General features: G+C 43.4%; 1 protein-coding gene across 1 annotated transcript in view; it reads right to left on the minus strand.

Moving 5' to 3' along the window:
• Positions 1-13070, minus strand: part of LOC110518098 (NLR family CARD domain-containing protein 3-like) — a 55480-nt gene extending 42410 nt beyond the window's left edge. Inside the window, exon 1 of the mRNA XM_090197853.1 lies at positions 12964-13070. The gene's annotated coding sequence lies outside the window, so the exon portion shown is untranslated. The remainder of the gene's footprint in view (positions 1-12963) is intronic.
• Positions 13071-16966: the final 3896 nt, after the last annotated feature.

The following is a 16966-nucleotide window of genomic DNA, read 5'->3' on the forward strand; positions in this document are numbered from 1 at the left end:
ACTGTCCATCACTAGCAGCACCATATCAACTTCTAGTGTATTTGTAACTGTCCATCACCACCAGCACCATATCAACTTGTAGTGTATTTGTAACTGTCCATCACTAGCAGCACCATATCAACTTGTAGTGTATTTGTAACTGTGCATCACCTGCACCATATCAACTTGTAGTGTATTTGTAACTGTCCATCACTAGCAGCACCATATCAACTTGTAGTGTATTTGTAACTGTCCATCACCACCAGCACCATATCAACTTGTAGTGTATTTGTAACTGTCCATCACCTGCACCATATCAACTTGTAGTGTATTTGTAACTGTCCATCACCTGCACCATATCAACTTGTAGTGTATTTGTAACTGTCCATCACTAGCAGCACCATATCAACTTGTAGTGTATTTGTAACTGTCCATCACCACCAGCACCATATCAACTTGTAGTGTATTTGTAACTGTCCATCACTAGCAGCACCATATCAACTTGTAGTGTATTTGTAACTGTGCATCACCTGCACCATATCAACTTGTAGTGTATTTGTAACTGTCCATCACCAGCAGCACCATATCAACTTGTAGTGTATTTGTAACTGTCCATCACCTGCAGCACCATATCAACTTGTAGTGTATTTGTAACTGTCCATCACCTGCACCATATCAACTTGTAGTGTATTTGTAACTGTCCATCACCTGCAGCACCATATCAACTTGTAGTGTATTTGTAACTGTCCATCACTAGCAGCACCATATCAACTTGTAGTGTATTTGTAACTGTCCATCACCACCAGCACCATATCAACTTGTAGTGTATTTGTAACTGTCCATCACTAGCAGCACCATATCAACTTGTAGTGTATTTGTAACTGTCCATCACTTGCAGCACCATATCAACTTGTAGTGTATTTGTAACTGTGCATCACCTGCACCATATCAACTTGTAGTGTATTTGTAACTGTCCATCACCACCAGCACCATATCAACTAGACCTAACCTAATCATATCAACTTGTAGTGTATTTGTAATTGTCCATCACCACCAGCACCATATCAACTTGTAGTGTATTTGTAACTGTCCATCACCACCAGCACCATATTAACTTGTAGTGTATTTGTAACTGTCCATCACCTGCACCATATCAACTTGTAGTGTATTTGTAACTGTCCATCACCACCAGCACCATATCAACTTGTAGTGTATTTGTAACTGTCCATCACCTGCACCATATCAACTTGTAGTGTATTTTTAACTGTGCATCACCAGCAGCACCATATCAACTTGTAGTGTATTTGTAACTGTCCATCACCACCAGCACCATATCAACTTGTAGTGTATTTGTAACTGTCCTTCACCTGCACCATATCAACTTGTAGTGTATTTGTAACTGTCCAGCACCATATCAACTTGTAGTGTATTTGTAACTGTGCATCACCAGCAGCACCATATCAACTTGTAGTGTATTTGTAACTGTCCATCACCTGCACCATATCAACTTGTAGTGTATTTGTAACTGTCCATCACCTGCAGCACCATATCAACTTGTAGTGTATTTGTAACTGTCCATCACCACCAGCACCATATCAACTTGTAGTGTATTTGTAACTGTCCAGCACCATATCAACTTGTAGTGTATTTGTAACTGTGCATCACCTGCACCATATCAACTTGTAGTGTATATGTAACTGTCCATCACCACCAGCACCATATCAACTTGTAGTGTATTTGTAACTGTCCATCACTAGCAGCACCATATCAACTTGTAGTGTATTTGTAACTGTCCATCACTAGCAGCACAATATCAACTTGTAATGTATTTGTAACTGTCCAGCACCATATCAACTTGTAGTGTATTTGTAACTGTCCATCACCTGCAGCACCATATCAACTTGTAGTGTATTTGTAACTGTCCATCACTAGCAGCACCATATCAACTTGTAGTGTATTTGTAACTGTCCATCACTAGCAGCACCATATCAACTTGTAGTGTATTTGTAACTGTCCATCACCTGCAGCACCATATCAACTTGTAGTGTATTTGTAACTGTCCATCACTAGCAGCACCATATCAACTTGTAGTGTATTTGTAACTGTCCATCACCACCAGCACCATATCAACTTGTAGTGTATTTGTAACTGTGCATCACCTGCACCATATCAACTTGTAGTGTATTTGTAACTGTCCATCACCACCAGCACCATATCAACTTGTAGTGTATTTGTAACTGTCCATCACCACCAGCACCATATCAACTTGTAGTGTATTTGTAACTGTCCATCACCTGCACCATATCAACTTGTAGTGTATTTGTAACTGTCCATCACCACCAGCACCATATCAACTTGTAGTGTATTTGTAACTGTCCATCACCTGCACCATATCAACTTGTAGTGTATTTGTAACTGTCCATCACCACCAGCACCATATCAACTTGTAGTGTATTTGTAACTGTCCATCACCTGCACCATATCAACTTGTAGTGTATTTGTAACTGTCCATCACCACCAGCACCATATCAACTTGTAGTGTATTTGTAACTGTGCATCACCTGCAGCAACATATCAACTTGTAGTGTATTTGTAACGGTCCATCACCTGCACCATATCAACTTGTAGTGTATTTGTAACTGTCCATCACCATATCAACTTGTAGTGTATTTTTAACTGTGCATCACCAGCAGCACCATATCAACTTGTAGTGTATTTGTAACTGTGCATCACCTGCACCATATCAACTTGTAGTGTATTTGTAACTGTCCATCACTAGCAGCACCATATCAACTTGTAGTGTATTTGTAACTGTCCATCACTAGCAGCACCATATCAACTTGTAGTGTATTTGTAACTGTGCATCACCAGCAGCACCATATCAACTTGTAGTGTATTTGTAACTGTCCAGCACCATATCAACTTGTAGTGTATTTGTAACTGTGCATCACCTGCACCATATCAACTTGTAGTGTATTTGTAACTGTCCATCACCTGCAGCACCATATCAACTTGTAGTGTATTTGTAACTGTCCATCACTAGCAGCACCATATCAACTTGTAGTGTATTTGTAACTGTCCATCACCTGCACCATATCAACTTGTAGTGTATTTGTAACTGTCCATCACCACCAGCACCATATCAACTTGTAGTGTATTTGTAACTGTCCATCACCACCAGCACCATATCAACTTGTAGTGTATTTGTAACTGTCCATCACTAGCAGCACCATATCAACTTGTAGTGTATTTGTAACTGTCCAGCACCATATCAACTTGTAGTGTATTTGTAACTGTCCATCACCTGCAGCACCATATCAACTTGTAGTGTATTTGTAACTGTCCATCACTAGCAGCACCATATCAACTTGTAGTGTATTTGTAACTGTCCATCACCACCAGCACCATATCAACTTGTAGTGTATTTGTAACTGTCCATCACCACCAGCACCATATCAACTTGTAGTGTATTTGTAACTGTCCATCACCTGCAGCACCATATCAACTTGTAGTGTATTTGTAACTGTCCATCACCACCAGCACCATATCAACTTGTAGTGTATTTGTAACTGTCCATCACCTGCAGCAACATATCAACTTGTACTGTATTTGTAACGGTCCAGCACCACCAGCACCATATCAACTTGACCTAACCTTATCATATCAACTTGTATTTGAGGTTTAAAAAGGCTTCTGAAGTTTGTAATTTCAATTTAGAAATCTCAGACTTGAGTTTTCCTTTCGAAAAATGTATCAACCCCTACAATAATGTCCAATAATTATAATTCACATAATAATTCACATTTCCTGTTTTTGCAGGAATATTTTCCTGCTGTAGTAAACTGACTCAAATTAAAATAGTGTTAACCCAGTATCAGTATCAATAGCGTTAACCCAGTATCAGTATAAATAGTGTTAACCCAGTATCAGGATGAATAGGGTTAACCCAGTATCAGTATAAATAGTGTTAACCCAGTATCAATAGTGTTAACCCAGTATCAATAGTGTTAACCCAGTATCAGTATAAATAGTGTTAACCCAGTATCAGTATAAATAGAGTTAACCCAGTATCAGTATAAATAGTGTTAACCCAGTATCAGTATAAATAGTGTTAACCCAGTATCAATAGTGTTAACCCAGTATCAGTGTAAATAGTGTTAACCCAGTATCAATATAAATAGTGTTAACCCAGTATCAGTATCAATAGTGTTAACCCAGTATCAGTATAAACAGTGTTACCCAGTATCAGTATATATAGTGTTAACCCAGTATTGGTATAAATAGGGTTACCCAGTATCAGTATAAATAGGGTTAACCCAGTATCAGAATAAATAGTGTTAACCCAGTATCAGTATAAATAGTGTTAAGCCAGTATCAGTATCAATAGTGTTAACCCAGTATCAGTATAAACAGGGTTAACCCAGTATTAGTATAAATAGTGGCCAGTATCAGTATAAATAGGGTTAACCCAGTATTAGTATCAATAGTGTTAACCCAGTATCAGTATCAGTATAAACAGGGTTAACCTAGTATCAGTATAAACAGGGTTAACCCAGTATCAGTATAAATAGTGTTAACCCAGTATCAGTATAAATAGGGTTAACCCAGTATCAGTATAAACAGGGTTAACCCAGTATCAGTATAAATAGTGTTAACCCAGTATCAGTATAAACAGGGTTAACCCAGTATCAGTATAAATAGTGTTAACCCAGTATCAGTATAAATAGGGTTAACCCAGTCTCAGAATAAATAGTGTTAACCCAGTATCAGTATAAATAGTGTTAAGCCAGTATCAATAGTGTTAACCCAGTATCAGTGTAAATAGTGTTAACCCAGTATCAGTGTAAATAGTGTTAACCCAGTATCACTATAAATAGTGTTAACCCAGTATCAGTATCAATAGTGTTAACCAAGAATCAGTATAAACAATGTTAACCCAGTATCATTATAAATAGTGTTAAACCAGTATTGGTATAAATAGTGTTACCCAGTATCAGTATAAATAGGGTTAACCCAGTATCAGTATGAATAGGGTTAACATAGTATCAGTATAAATAGTGTTAACCCAGTATCAGTGTAAATAGTCTTAACCCAGTATCACTATAAATAGTGTTAACCCAGTATCAGTATCAATAGTGTTAACCAAGTATCAGTATAAACAATGTTAACCCAGTATCATTATAAATAGTGTTAAACCAGTATTGGTATAAATAGTGTTACCCAGTATCAGTATAAATAGGGTTAACCCAGTATCAGTATGAATAGGGTTAACATAGTATCAGTATAAATAGTGTTAACCCAGTATCAGTATAAATAGTGTTAACCCAGTATCAGTATCAGTATAAATAGTGTTAACCCAGTATCAGTATAAATAGTGTTAACCCAGTATCAGTATCAATAGTGTTAACCCAGTATCAGTATAAACAGAGTTAACCCAGTATTAGTATAAATAGTGGCCAGTATCAGTATAAATAGGGTTAACCCAGTATTAGTATCAATAGTGTTAACCCAGTATCAGTATCAGTATAAACAGGGTTAACCTAGTATCTGTATAAACATGGTTAACCCAGTATCAGTATAAATAGTGTTAACCCAGTATCAGTATAAATAGTGTTAACCCAGTATCAATAGTGTTAACCCAGTATCAGTGTAAATAGTGTTAACCCAGTATCAGTGTAAATAGTGTTAACCCAGTATCACTATAAATAGTGTTAACCCAGTATCAGTATCAATAGTGTTAACCAAGTATCAGTATAAACAATGTTAACCCAGTATCATTATAAATAGTGTTAACCCAGTATTGGTATAAATAGTGTTACCCAGTATCAGTATAAATAGGGTTAACCCAGTATCAGTATAAATAGTGTTAACCCAGTATCAGTATCAGTATAAATAGTGTTAACCCAGTATCAGTATAAATAGTGTTAACCCAGTATCAGTATCAATAGTGTTAAGCCAGTATCAGTATAAATAGGGTTAACCCAGTATTAGTATAAATAGTGGCCAGTATCAGTATAAATAGAGTTAACCCAGTATTAGTATCAATAGTGTTAACCCAGTATCAGTATCATTATAAACAGGGTTAACCTAGTATCTGTATAAACAGGGTTAACCCAGTATCAGTATAAATAGTGTTAACCCAGTATCAGTATAAATAGTGTTACCCAGTATCAGTATAAATAGGGTTAACCCAGTTTCAGTATAAATAGGGTTAACCCAGTATCAGTGTAAATAGTGTTAACCCAGTATCAGTATAAACAGTGTTAACCCAGTATCAGTATAAATAGTGTTAACCCAGTATCAGTATAAATAGGGTTAACCCAGTATCAGTATCAATAGTGTTAACCCAGTATCAGTATAAACAGGGTTAACCCAGTATGATTATCAATAGTGTTAACCCAGTATCAGTATAAATAGTGTTAACCCAGTATCAGTATCAATAATGTTACCCCAGTATCAGTATAAACAGGGTTAACCCAGTATTAGTATAAATAGTGGCCAGTATCAGTATAAATAGGGTTAACCCAGTATTAGTATCAATAGTGTTAACCCAGTATCAGTATAAATAGGGTTAACCCAGTATCAGTATAAACAAAGTTAACCCAGTATTGTCATGTATTGTCATGTTGTGTCTTTCTGTCCTTTCCTTTCACCCTGTCTCCCTCTGCTGGTCGTATTAGGTTACCTTTTCTCCCCCGCTTTCCCCCAGCTGTTCCTTGTCTCCTCTTGACTACCTCGTCACCCCTTCTCCCACCTGTTCCCCTTTTCCCTCTGATTAGTCCCCTATATCTCTCTCTGTTTTTGTTCCTGTCCTTGTCGGATTCTTGTTTGTTGTGTTTCATGCCTGAACCAGACTATCGTCATGTTTGCTGTAACCTTGTCCTGTCCTGTCGGAATCTGCCGGTCTATCTGAGCCTACCTATGTTTGGTTATTAAAGAAGCTCTGTTTAAGTTAATTCGCTTTTGGGTCCTCATTCACTCATCGTAACAGAAGAATCCGACCAAGAATGGACCCAGCGACTTCGGATCCTCTCCACTCAGCCGTCGAGATCCAGGGAGCGATGCTAGGCAGACACGAGCAGGAATTGTCTGCTGCTCGACATGCCGTTGAGACCCTGGCCACCCAAGTCTCCAACCTCACAGAACAGGTTCACCATCTCCGCCTCGATCCACCGGCCACTTCCAGGGCTTTCGAATCTCCGGAGCCCAGAATCAATAACCCGCCGTGTTACTCTGGGGAGCCCACTGAATGCCGCTCGTTCCTCACCCAGTGTGATATTGTGTTTTCTCTCCAGCCCAACACTTACGCCAGGAGCACTGCTCGTGTCGCCTACGTCATATCTCTCCTTACTGGACGGGCTCGTGAGTGGGGCACGGCAATCTGGGAGGCAAGGGCTGAGTGTACTAACCAGTATCAGGACTTTAAGGAGGAGATGATACAGGTTTTTGATCGATCTGTTTTTGGGGAGGAGGCTTCCAGGGCCCTGTCTTCCCTATGTCAAGGCAATCGATCCATAACAGACTACTCTATTGAGTTTCGCACTCTTGCTGCCTCCAGTGGCTGGAACGAGCCGGCTTTGCTCGCTCGTCTTCTGGAGGGTCTCCGCGCAGAGGTAAAGGATGAGATTCTCTCCCGGGAGGTTCCTTCCAGCGTGGATTCCTTGATTGAACTCGCTATTCGCATTGAGCGACGGGTTGATCTTCGTCACCGAGCTCGTGGAAAGGAGCTTGCGTTCTCCGTTGCCCCCCTCTCCGCATCACTACCATCTTCCTCTGCCGGCTCGGGAGCTGAGCCTATGCAGCTGGGAGGTATCCGCATCTCGACTAAGGAGAGGGAACGGAGAATCACCAACCGCCTCTGTCTCTATTGCGGTTCTGCTGGTCATTTTGTCACTTCATGTCCAGTAAAAGCCAGAGCTCATCAGTAAGCGGAGGGCTACTGGTGAGCGCTACTACTCCTGTCTCTCCTTCAAGATCCTGCACTACCTTGTCGGTCCATCTACGCTGGACCGGTTCGTCAGCTTCCTGCAGTGCCTTAATAGACTCTGGGGCGGAGGGCTGTTTTATGGACGAGACCTGGGCTCGGGAACATGACATTCCTCTCAGACAGTTAAGGGAGTCCACGGCCTTGTTCGCCCTGGATGGTAGTCCTCTCCCCAGGATTCAGCGTGAGACGCTACCTTTAACCCTCACTGTTTCTGGTAATCATAGCGAAACCATTTCTTTTTTGATTTTTCGTTCACCTTTTACACCTGTTGTTTTGGGCCATCCCTGGCTAGTTTGTCATAATCCTTCCATTAATTGGTCTAGTAATTCTATCCTCTCCTGGAACGTCTCTTGTCATGTGAAATGTTTAATGTCTGCTATCCCTCCTGTTTCCTCTGTCTCTTCTTCACAGGAGGAGCCTGGTGATTTGACAGGGGTGCCGGAGGAATATCACGATCTGCGCACGGTGTTCAGTCGGTCCAGGGCCACCTCTCTTCCTCCACACCGGTCGTATGATTGTAGTATTGATCTCCTTCCGGGAACCACTCCCCCCCGGGGTAGGCTATACTCTCTGTCGGCTCCCGAACGTAAGGCTCTCGAGGATTATTTGTCTGTAGCTCTTGACGCCGGTACCATAGTCCCCTCCTCCTCTCCCGCCGGAGCGGGGTTTTTTTTTGTCAAGAAGAAGGACGGGTCTCTGCGCCCCTGCATAGATTATCGAGGGCTGAATGACATAACAGTTAAGAATCGTTATCCGCTTCCTCTTATGTCTTCAGCCTTCGAGATCCTGCAGGGAGCCAGGTTTTTCACTAAGTTGGACCTTCGTAACGCTTACCATCTCGTGCGCATCAGGGAGGGGGACGAGTGGAAGACGGCGTTTAACACTCCGTTAGGGCACTTTGAATACCGGGTTCTTCCTTTCGGCCTCGCTAACGCTCCAGCTGTCTTTCAGGCATTAGTCAATGATGTCCTGAGAGACATGCTGAACATCTTTGTTTTCGTTTACCTTGACGATATCCTGATTTTTTCACCGTCACTCCAGATTCATCTTCAGCACGTTCGACGTGTCCTCCAGCGCCTTTTAGAGAATTGTCTTTTTGTGAAGGCTGAGAAGTGCACTTTTCATGCCTCCTCCGTCACATTTCTCGGTTCTGTTATTTCCGCTGAAGGCATTAAGATGGATCCCGCTAAGGTCCAAGCTGTCATTGATTGGCCCGCCCCTAAGTCACGCGTCGAGCTGCAGCGCTTTCTCGGCTTCGCGAACTTCTATCGTCGTTTCATCCGTAATTTCGGTCAGGTGGCAGCTCCTCTCACAGCCCTTACTTCTGTCAAGACGTGCTTTAAGTGGTCCGTTTCCGCCCAGGGAGCTTTTGATCTCCTCAAGAATCGTTTTACATCCGCTCCTATCCTTGTTACACCTGACGTCTCTAGACAGTTCGTTGTCGAGGTTGACGCGTCAGAGGTGGGCGTGGGAGCCATTCTTTCTCAGCGCTCCCTCTCTGACGACAAGGTCCACCCATGCGCGTATTTTTCTCATCGCCTGTCGCCGTCGGAACGTAACTATGATGTGGGAAACCGCGAACTGCTCGCCATCCGGTTAGCCCTAGGCGAATGGCGACAGTGGTTGGAGGGGGCGACCGTTCCTTTTGTCGTTTGGACTGACCATAGGAACCTTGAGTACATCCGTTCTGCCAAACGACTTAATGCGCGTCAGGCGCGTTGGGCGCTGTTTTTCGCTCGTTTCGAGTTCGTGATTTCTTATCGTCCGGGCTCTAAGAACACCAAGCCTGATGCTTTATCTCGTCTCTTCAGTTCTTCAGTAGCCTCCACTGACCCCGAGGGGATTCTCCCTGAGGGGCGTGTTGTCGGGTTGACTGTCTGGGGAATTGAGAGGCAGGTAAAGCAAGCGCTCACTCACACTCCGTCGCCGCGCGCTTGTCCTAGGAACCTTCTTTTCGTTCCCGTTCCTACTCGTCTGGCCGTTCTTCAGTGGGCTCACTCTGCCAAGTTAGCCGGCCACCCTGGCGTTCGGGGTACGCTTGCTTCCATTCGCCAGCGTTTTTGGTGGCCCACCCGGGAGCATGACACGCGTCGTTTCGTGGCTGCTTGTTCGGTCTGCGCGCAGACTAAGTCCGGTAACTCCCCTCCTGCCGGCCGTCTCAGGCCGCTTCCCATTCCCTCTCGACCGTGGTCTCACATCGCCTTAGATTTTGTCACCGGACTGCCTTCGTCAGCGGGGAAGACTGTTATTCTTACGGTTGTCGATAGGTTCTCTAAGGCGGCTCATTTCATTCCCCTTGCTAAGCTTCCTTCTGCTAAAGAGACGGCACAAATCATCATCGAGAATGTTTTCAGAATTCATGGCCTTCCGTCAGACGTCGTTTCGGACAGAGGTCCGCAATTCACGTCTCAATTTTGGAGGGAGTTTTGCCGTTTGATTGGGGCTTCCGTCAGTCTCTCTTCCGGCTTTCACCCCCAGTCTAACGGTCAAGCAGAACGGGCCAATCAGACTATTGGTCGCATCTTACGCAGTCTTTCTTTTCGCAACCCTGCGTCTTGGTCAGAACAGCTCCCCTGGGCAGAATACGCCCACAACTCGCTTCCTTCGTCTGCGACCGGGCTATCTCCTTTTCAGAGTAGCCTCGGGTACCAGCCTCCGCTGTTCTCATCTCAGTTCGCCGAGTCCAGCGTCCCCTCCGCTCAGGCTTTTGTCCAACGTTGCGAGCGCACCTGGAAGAGGGTCAGGTCTGCACTTTGCCGTTATAGGACGCAGACTGTGAGGGCTGCTAATAAGCGTAGAACTAAGAGTCCTAGATATTGTCGCGGTCAGAGAGTTTGGCTCTCCACTCAGAACCTTCCCCTTAAGACGGCTTCTCGCAAGTTGACCCCGCGGTTCATTGGTCCGTTCCGTATTTCTCGGGTCATTAATCCTGTCGCAGTTCGACTTCTTCTTCCGCGATACCTTCGTCGCGTCCACCCGGTCTTCCATGTCTCCTGTATTAAGCCCGTTCTTCGCGCCCCCGCTCGTCTTCCCCCCCCCCCCCCCATCCTTGTCGAGGGCGCACCCATCTACAGGGTCCGCAGGATTTTGGACATGCGTCCTCGGGGCCGTGGTCACCAGTACCTCGTTGATTGGGAGGGGTACGGTCCTGAGGAGAGGAGTTGGGTTCCCTCTCGGGACGTGCTGGACCGTGCGCTGATCGAGGATTTCCTCCGTTGCCGCCAGGTTTCCTCCTCGAGTGCGCCAGGAGGCGCTCGGTGAGTGGGGGGGTACTGTCATGTATTGTCATGTTGTGTCTTTCTGTCCTTTCCTTTCACCCTGTCTCCCTCTGCTGGTCGTATTAGGTTACCTTTTCTCCCCCGCTTTCCCCCAGCTGTTCCTTGTCTCCTCTTGACTACCTCGTCACCCCTTCTCCCACCTGTTCCCCTTTTCCCTCTGATTAGTCCCCTATATCTCTCTCTGTTTTTGTTCCTGTCCTTGTCGGATTCTTGTTTGTTGTGTTTCATGCCTGAACCAGACTATCGTCATGTTTGCTGTAACCTTGTCCTGTCCTGTCGGAATCTGCCGGTCTATCTGAGCCTACCTATGTTTGGTTATTAAAGAAGCTCTGTTTAAGTTAATTCGCTTTTGGGTCCTCATTCACTCACCGTAACAAGTATCATTATAAATAGGGTTAACCCAGTATTAGTGTCAGGATTCTCCCCTTGTAGCCTGAATTCACAACCAGAACATGTCAAGTCATTGAGATATTTTCTGTTCTGCTGAGAGAGCACCTTCCTGTTGACTAGCACTCTGTATATTCTGATGTATGAGGCCTTAGCTGGAATGTGAAACTAACTGAATCTAGTTAGCTTCAGAAAACCAGTATATCAAGCCTGTATCATAGTTTACCCCTCAGGCTACAATCAGGTTTCAGCATCAGGCAGGTATAATCAAGGCGAGTCGTAGGCTAAAACTGTACAACGTGACCTGAATGGTTTCTGTTGCCAAATGTTTTGCTACGATGGGCACTAATGAATAGACACAACCTGTTTTGAGGAAGTGTAATTTGTTGTTAGGCTTACTAAAATTTTTATTTGTCTCTCACACACAACAAACCTTCCTCAGTGAAAAGCATTAACAGCAGATTAGAAAGAGAACATGTTTGTTTGTTGCTCGTTGTGTTTTAAGTCTGTTTTGAGAAGACAAGTCTATAGACCTATGATACAGTAGGAGATCACCCTGGTCTACAGACCTATGATACAGTAGGAGATCACCCTGGTCTATAGACCTATGATACAGTAGGAGATCACCCTGGTCTATAGACCTATGATACAGTAGGAGATCACCCTGGTCTATAGACCTATGATACAGTAGGAGATCACCCTGGTCTATAGACCTATGATACAGTAGGAGATCACCCTGGTCTATAGACCTATGATACAGTAGGAGATCACCCTGGTCTATATAGACCTATGATACAGTACACTCTTAGAATAAAGGGTTCCAAACAGGTCCTCTGGCTGTCCCCATAGGAGATTATTTTGGGTTCCCGGTAGAATTATCCTGGCTTCTATGTAGAACCCTCTGTGGAAAGGGTTCTTCATGGAACCCAAAGGGTTCTACAAAGGGTTCTCCTATGGGGACAGCCAAAGAACCCTTTTAGATTCTAGATAGTGAAGGAGTGATCACCTTGGGGCACACAGATGGGCACAGAACAAATTCACCCCACGCATCTAATTTATATCGAAAACATTTTAAGGAGAGTAGGACTATTATAACACTTCCACCAACAATATCATCTACTATATGAATACACATAACAATATCATCAACTATATGAATACACATAACAATATCATCAACTATATGAATACACACAACAATATCATCAACTATATGAATACACATAACAATATCATCAACTATATGAATACACATAACAATATCGTCAACTAAATTAATACACATAACAATATCATCAACTATATGAATACACATAACAATCGTCGTCTTACCTTTTATCTCTCAATAGAAACAGAGTCTGGATGATCATCAGGCCGTCAAAAGTTACTTTCATTTGCTCTGCTCATTTACATATCAGGTTCTGCCTGTTCTCTCTCCCTCTCTCTTTACAGTATTCTTTGGAATACATTCTACAACTGTCTGAAACTCTGTCTCTCTCCATCACTTTCTCTGTGTAGTCTGTTGCTGTCTCTGTGTCTTGTCTGGTTTCTCTCTCCATCATATCCTATTCTGTTGCTGTGTCTGTGTCTTGTCTGGTGTCTCTCTCCATCATATCCTATTATGTTGCTGTGTCTGTGTCTTGTCTGTGTCTCACTCCATCACCAGAAAATGTTGAGGGTTAGGCCTGCTACAATACAACATTCACAACATGACAACACAACTACATAACACCATTAAATACAGTTGGAATGTAGTTAGAACTCAAACTCTTTGCATCAAACAGAAAAACAACAATAAATCTGGATCAACACATTTAGATTTCTAGATGCTACACTTTGCTGTTTCATTACCCAGACAGCTGTTTAAGGTCATACCAAGGCAGAGTGTAGTATCAGTACTTAGGGGTCATAGGTCAGACCAAGGCAGAGTGTAGTATCAGTACTTAGGGGTCATAGGTCAGATCAGTGGTCATGGTTAATATGCATGGACTAGAAAACAAACTTTAAAGCCATTTTTCTCAGATTCCCTATTTGTGTAGATGCTGTTTGTCTTTGTAGGACAGTAGTTAATGTGGCTGTTTGTGTAGATGCTGTTTGTCTTTGCAGGACAGTAGTTCAGGTGGCTGTTTGTCTTTGTAGGACAGTAGTTCAGGTGGCTGTTTGTCTCTGTAGGACAGTAGTTCAGGTGTCTGTTTGTCTCTGTAGGACAGTAGTTCAGGTGGCTGTTTGTCTCTGTAGGACAGTAGTTCAGGTGGCTGTTTGTGTAGATGCTGTTTGTCTTTGCAGGACAGTAGTTCAGGTGGCTGTTTGTCTTTGTAGGACAGTAGTTCAGGTGGCTGTTTGTCTCTGTAGGACAGTAGTTCAGGTGGCTGTTTGTCTCTGTAGGACAGTAGTTCAGGTGGCTGTTTGTGTAGATGCTGTTTGTCTTTGTAGGACAGTAGTTCAGGTGGCTGTTTGTCTTTGTAGGGCAGTAGTTCAGGTGGCTGTTTGTCTCTGTAGGACAGTAGATCAGGTGGCTGTTTGTCTCTGTAGGACAGTAGTTCAGGTGGCTGTTTGTGTAGATGCTGTTTGTCTCTGTAGGACAGTAGTTCAGGTGGCTGTTTGTCTTTGTAGGACAGTAGTTCAGGTGGCTGTTTGTCTTTGTAGGACAGTAGTTCAGGTGGCTGTTTGTCTCTGTAGGACAGTAGTTCAGGTGGCTGTTTGTCTCTGTAGGACAGTAGTTCAGGTGGCTGTTTGTGTAGATGCTGTTTGTCTTTGTAGGACAGTAGTTCAGGTGGCTGTTTGTCTTTGTAGGACAGTAGTTCAGGTGGCTGTTTGTGTAGATGCTGTTTGTCTCTGTAGGACAGTAGTTCAGGTGGCTGTTTGTCTTTGTAGGACAGTAGTTCAGGTGGCTGTTTGTGTAGATGATCTTTGTCTTTGTTGGACAGTAGATCAGGTGGCTGTTTGTCTCTGTAGGACAGTAGTTCAGGTGGCTGTTTGTCTCTGTAGGACAGTAGTTCAGGTGGCTGTTTGTCTCTGTAGGACAGTAGTTCAGGTGGCTGTTTGTGTAGATGTTGTTTGTCTTTGTTGGACAGTAGATCAGGTGGCTGTTTGTCTTTGTAGGACAGTAGTTCAGGTGGCTGTTTGTCTTTGTAGGACAGAAGTTCAGGTGGCTGTTTGTGTAGATGTTGTTTGTCTTTGTTGGACAGTAGTTCAGGTGGCTGTTTGTCTTTGTTGGACAGTAGATCAGGTGGCTGTTTGTGTAGATGCTCTTTGTCTTTGTAGGACAGTAGTTCAGGTGGCTGTTTGTCTTTGTAGGACAGTAGTTTAGGTGGCTGATTGTGTAGATGCTGTTTGTCTCTGTAGGACAGTAGTTCAGGTGGCTGTTTGTCTCTGTAGGACAGTAGTTCAGGTGGCTGATTGTGTAGGTGATGTTTGTCTTTGTAGGACAGTAGTTCAGGTGGTTGTTTGCGTTGATGCTGTTTGTCTCTGTAGGACAGTAGTTCAGGTGGCTGATTGTGTAGATGCTGTTTGTCTTTGTAGGACAGTAGTTCAGGTGGCTGTTTGTGTAGATACTGTTTGTCATTGTAGGACAGTAGTTCAGGTGGCTGTTTGTGTAGATGCTGTTTGCCTTTGTAGGACAGTAGTTCAGGTGGCTGTTTTTGTAGATGCTGTTTGTCTCTGTAGGACAGTAGTTCAGGTGGCTGTTTGTCTCTGTAGGACAGTAGTTCAGGTGGCTGTTTGTGTAGATGTTGTTTGTCTTTGTTGGACAGTAGATCAGGTGGCTGTTTGTCTTTGTAGGACAGTAGTTCAGGTGGCTGTTTGTCTTTGTAGGACAGTAGTTCAGGTGGCTGTTTGTGTAGATGTTGTTTGTCTTTGTTGGACAGTAGATCAGGTGGCTGTTTGTCTTTGTAGGACAGTAGTTCAGGTGGCTGTTTGTCTTTGTAGGACAGTAGTTCAGGTGGCTGATTGTGTAGATGCTGTTTGTCTCTGTAGGACAGTAGTTCAGGTGGCTGTTTGTCTCTGTAGGACAGTAGTTCAAGTGGCTGATTGTGTAGGTGATGTTTGTCTTTGTAGGACAGTAGTTCAGGTGGTTGTTTGCGTTGATGCTGTTTGTCTCTGTAGGACAGTAGTTCAGGTGGCTGATTGTGTAGATGCTGTTTGTCTTTGTAGGACAGTAGTTCAGGTGGCTGTTTGTGTAGATACTGTTTGTCATTGTAGGACAGTAGTTCAGGTGGCTGTTTGTGTAGATGCTGTTTGTCTTTGTAGGACAGTAGTTCAGGTGGCTGTTTTTGTAGATGCTGTTTGTCTCTGTAGGACAGTAGTTCAGGTGGTTGTTTGTGTAGATGCTGTTTGTCTCTGTAGGACAGTAGTTCAGGACGCTGTTTGTCTTTGTAGGACAGTAGTTCAGGTGGCTGTTTGTGTAGATGCTGTTTGTCTTTGTAGGACAGTAGTTTAGGTGGCTGTTTGTGTAGATGCTGTTTGTCTTTGTAGGACAGTAGTTCAGGTGGCTTCCCTTGCAGTTTAGTCTACCTCCTGTCTTTCCTATCGTCATGGTTACACCTTCCTGAAAACATTGACTCCATACTTTGCTGAAACCTGTTCTGCCAGTTCATGTCCTTAAAGACTAGAATGTTCCAATGTGGTTACCCAAAGAGATGACAAGATAGTTCACACATTCCTCATCCAGGGTTACTGTCAAACAGATATGTGACATTTCTGGTTGGTCAATAACATGAGGATGTTTTTCTGCAGTGAGAATGTAATGCAAGTCAAGGTGTCATTGGATGAATGTCAACAAGGTTTATAACCAACATTGTTAAACTAAATGTTGTAATTGAGAAAGAATTGTAATGTTTTATTGTCACATGCAGTGAAAAGTGTTGTTTTACAGGGTCAACCATAGTAGTACGGTTCCCCTAGAGCAAAATAGGGTTAAGTGCCTTGCTTAACGGCACATAGACAGATTTTCACCTTGACGGCTTGGGTATTCGAACCAGTGACCTTTCGGTTACTGGCCCAACACTCTAATCGCAAGCAATCTGACCACACTATACCGGTTCATATTTGTCTCCACCAGTTTGATTATTAGAATGTGATAATAAACGAAGCAATGGTGTGCTTTAGGACCATGTGGACACCTCCTAGTGGTGGGGTTGTTAGGAGTGTTTATCAGACCATGTGGACACCCCCTAGTGGTCTGGTTGTTAGGAGTGTTTATCAGACCATGTGGACACCCCCTAGTGGTCTGGTTGTTAGGAGTGTTAATCAGACCATGTGGACACCCCCTAGTGGTCTGGTTGTTAGGAGTGTTTATCAGACCAAGTGGACACCCCCTAGTGGTCTGGTTGTTAGG

Source organism: Oncorhynchus mykiss, chromosome 13 (genome assembly GCF_057628025.1).
Source record: "Oncorhynchus mykiss isolate SJ-2025 chromosome 13, ASM5762802v1, whole genome shotgun sequence".
Classification (NCBI taxonomy): domain Eukaryota; kingdom Metazoa; phylum Chordata; class Actinopteri; order Salmoniformes; family Salmonidae; genus Oncorhynchus; species Oncorhynchus mykiss.